At 45.7% G+C, this 4,304-nt stretch overlaps 1 long non-coding RNA gene across 1 annotated transcript in view; it reads right to left on the reverse strand.

Moving 5' to 3' along the window:
• Positions 1-4,000, reverse strand: part of LOC114072041 — a 14,321-nt gene extending 10,321 nt beyond the window's left edge. The window contains exon 1 of the long non-coding RNA XR_003574122.1: positions 3,814-4,000. This is a non-coding gene — a long non-coding RNA (uncharacterized LOC114072041). The remainder of the gene's footprint in view (positions 1-3,813) is intronic.
• Between the last annotated feature and the right edge of the window lie 304 nt (positions 4,001-4,304).

The raw sequence follows: 4,304 nt of genomic DNA on the forward strand, positions 1-4,304 counted from the left end.
CAGTCCGGGTTTTCCTCCATTCCGTACTCCGGGAAAAATCCAGTCCGGGTTTTCCCCCATTCCGTACTCCGGGAAAAATCCAGTCCGGGTTTTCCCCCATTCCGTACTCCGGGAAAAATCCAGTCCGGGTTTTCCTCCCCCCCCCCCGCCTCTTTTTCCCCCTCTTTCCCGGTCGCTCCCGGAGGATGCTGCGGGACCGGCAGTCCCCGGAGCTGTGCGGGGTCCGGCGGGAGGGGCTGGGGGGCTGCAGTGGTGGGTCGGGGCTCATCTCGGCTCCCGGGGCTGGCGGGGCTCGCTGGGGAGCGCTCGGTGCCCGTTCCGTGCGGGGGCTCGTGGGGAGCTCCCCATTCCTGGGGGAATGACCCGTCCTGCGGCTTCTGGAGGGCTGAGCTGAGCTCGGGACAGCGCGGGGCGGCTGGGATGAGCAAAGGCAGCTCCTGCTGCTGCTGCTGGAGCGCTTGGCAACCCAAAGAGTGAGGGAGGTTTTGTCTCCTGCTTACGGAGCACGATACTGGGGCTGAATCGTTCCCAGGGAAGTGTCCGCTTGAACGAGGTGTTTCCCAGCGACATACCAATGCTGGGCTTTGGGTCTTTGCAGCGATTGCGGTGGTGTCTGCTGCTGGGCAGATGGCCGGGAGCGGGTCATATCCAGGGAGCAGCGCAGGCAACACCAGGACGTGGGATTTCCTTTAAAGTTCACCTGTTTGTAGCTTTCCTCCCCTGGCTTGGAGTCTCTTTGGTAGCTTGTGACCTGTGTCAGGTGTCTTTGGTTTGGTTTTGTTTTGTTTTCCCGATCAAATGAAAAGGGTGGGTTTTACCACAGGCAAGATTAAGGAGGTTTTGAGAAACACTGGAGAGAGCTGTCTAATGTTCCATCAGGGCATCCAAGCTGTCGGTGCAGAAAGGCAGGCAAACTGCAGGGTTAGTACTTGCAGAGGGATGACATGACGTTTATTGTTGATTGGGCCCTTTGTCATTCTTAAAAACGAAGGAAATACTTGTGACAGACAAAGCCGGTGTTGTCCGCCGTTTGTTTTGGCCGCTCTGGGAGCACCGGAGCTGTTCTGGGGCAGTGGGGGGGCGCGGCTGCAGGGGGAGCTCCCGGTGAATGGTTCTGGTCCGGACAGGGCTAAGGGCGCTCCCAGCTCTGCTGTGGGGGTGGGAGGCTTTTTTTCTGCTTGTTTTTAGAGCCAAGAGATTTCTGTGATGTCGGTCGCACCGCTTGCAATTGTTCTTTTCAGTAGCAGTGAATACATTTGATAAGCCAGGGGCTTCTACGATTCAGTTGTTCTAAATGAGGTGATTCTCATAGTGAGCAGTTGGAGCTGTTACACAGTGTGAAAGAATCTAGCACAGTTAAAATTTGGATAAAAGTTTTGCAAAGCTGTACTTGGGGAGCTTTATTTCCTTAGGTGAGAATTACAGACAAAGGGGCCGCTTTCTTAATTTAAAAGTATTGTCACACACCTAACTTGCTACTCTGAAAGCAATACTAAACAAAAGCAATCACATTCTTTTGTGAATTTTGTAATTCTACTTATTTTAAGTCTACAAAATCCTTTCCCTGATAAAGTAGAGAACAACTGTATGCAACAGGAATGTACTAGGCTGAGCCAGCTCAGAAGGATATATCCTTGTGAAAACCATATATTCTTTCCCAATACCTTGGCATACAACACTGTCATTCCTCAGACAGGGACAAAAATGAAATGCTTGCAGAAACGCAACATGTGACATAAGACCAGGAAAAATTCAAATCAGCAACATTGTAAATTATATTGTTCAGTTAAAGTGACAAACTGATACATATCTATGAAGGGGTATGGTAGAAAGAAAAATTCTTGGAGTGGCTGGTTCTGAGGGTGAAGGGCTGGGGGGGAAGTAAGTAGGATGAGGCTTAGTTCATCTTTTCCACAAATTCCCCTGGAAGAAGCTCCACACAACCACCAAGGACAGGGTGATTAATTCCAACACAGACAGAGCCTAATCCCTACTAAGCACAAAAGACATCAATTAGGGCTGAGGTACCACAGCCCTCCAGATCTTGGTATCCCTTTCACGTGCTGTTTAATGATCAGTTTTGCACTGATCATTAAAAGCTTTCTTATATCCAAAGCTAACAGCCAGCAAATAGTTCATTTTGGAGCAGCAGGTCTTGCAACTTAATGTTTTCACCCATAGTACTTACCCTGCTAAGTTTTTTCTTCTGTAAAACCACCATGCTCTGGCAGGATACACACACTTCCTTCAATGATCACTTTTTATAACTTTCTCCCCTTTATAGGTGTGATAAAGCAGAGGTGTGAATGTACCCCAAGTTAAGTCAGCCTGAGATTTACACATACAGGAAAAACAAATGCTGTTTGTGCTTCCATTTGGCATCCTGGAACTGTAATTTTTTTAATTTTTTTTTTTTTTTTTAAATAGGCAACAGTGATCATTGTTGAGAACTATACATGGAGTCTTCTCTCCTGTCCAACTGACGAAGTGACACTCCTGGCCTAGAGCAAAAGTCCTCATCAGTATTTTGTAACTGACTGAATATGCATTTTGCACTGTTATTTAATCTTATTTTGCTGGTCCTTAAGGTATTTGCTGCCACACTTGCACACTGTATACCTGTTATCAGAAGTCTGAATGGATGACCAAGTCTCAGAACAGACAGCTTTGCGTTTTGTGTACATTCCAGACAATTTCAACACGTACATCCTCAGTCCATCCCAAGTGTCTGCTGCAGAAGCAGGATTAGGAAAAGCTACCAACTTCCAAACAGCCACAGATAAAGGAAGAAATGCTCCCTTTGTAGAGTTCCACCCAGAATTAGTATTAATTTTCACCATGTGGAGCTCATCTTTGAAAGCTTCTCCTTCTCTTCACATAATTCCATCAGTGACAAGTATCTGTGCCTTAGTGAGCCCAGTCTTAAGAGCACCCCTTGAGAAATTCCATCTACAAAACCAGAAGCTCCTCTGCTCCAACCCACACCTCCCACAGTTCAGGGCACCATTTTGTTTGCATCAGTTTGCTCATGAGAACCGGATTCCTGTCCTGGCACTTCCTGCCCTTTTTACAGAAGCTGTGCAGGAAGAGTAGGATGTTCTGAGTCAGCACAAAGCACAGTGGTTGGCAACAGCACATCCAAGATGAGAGGAGTGTTTGTCTTGGGAAGTACATTTTATTTTAGTGTAAGTGCATTATCAAATTCAAGGGCTTTTTCTTTTGTGAAAGAGGTCATTGTTAAGCCTCCCATGCTTTTAGGTTGCACCCATGTCAGACTACACAGCTGCATTAATGCCAAACCATGATCAATTAGCACTTGAAATACATCTTCATTTTATATTCATGCTTGTTGACCAGAGGAAGCTTAACAGGACCCATCCAGCAGAAGGCGTAGTAAAGCAGATGGACAGAAAACATCCTCAAAGACTTCACCTGAGCTCAGCCCTGCCAAGGTGCCTCTAGGAGGGCAGAAGTGAAAGATCAGTAACAGACAATTCCAGTTGTGCCAGTTAGAGGCATAATTTCAGATGTGCCAGGGATACACACAGTGGTTGCCTGTACTGGTTCCAGAGGACTGATTACCTCCAAGCCTGGCTGACCTGGAAGCTACAAAGTAGAGCAAGGCAGGTCAATTCACATTAACACTGAAAAAAAAAAAAAAAATTGTCCCAGATGTCCTGATTTAATGCAAGTTTTGAAGTAGTTCTGAATAGCTACAAGAATCAAATCAGAGACACCAAGCCCCATATTAAAAGCTGCAAAGGTTTAGTTCCAGAACACACGCTGAGGAGGATGAAAAGGCCACACAATCACATATACAGCTGCAGAGTGATTGGTGAGGAAGTTCTGTGGACAGACTTCATATCAAACGTAACATATTGTAAGAAAATCAGTATCTAACAGTGTTTCGAGGACTTGGTTATAATAACTGCACTCGCAGTTAACTCTGAACATTTTAAGGAATTACTGCCCTTCATTTTTATTTTTGTCAGCAGCAGTTTGTACTGTCTGGCACTTTAAATGGACATGAGTTTTCTGGTCACTAGTTACTGAATCTCAGTTGACAGGCAGTATCACTTAGTTCTGCAGAGGTAGCAGTGTTCAAATCCAACTGCACAGATAGATGCTACTAGTTTAAGTCATCCATGATTCCCTCCCAAAAGACCATATTATAGGTACAATACAGATACACTCTTTTCAGCTACTATAAAATGGCACAAGATAAAATGACTCACTGGGATCTCCTAATGAATTGTTCATTTTTAATCACAGCTCTCCAGGCACTGGTATGTATCAATAGAAAA

The sequence above is a fragment of the Empidonax traillii genome, unplaced genomic scaffold, assembly GCF_003031625.1.
Source record: "Empidonax traillii isolate 1590-97213 ecotype Southwest subspecies unplaced genomic scaffold, ASM303162v1 scaffold2547:size21972, whole genome shotgun sequence".
NCBI classification, from domain to species: Eukaryota; Metazoa; Chordata; class Aves; order Passeriformes; family Tyrannidae; genus Empidonax; species Empidonax traillii.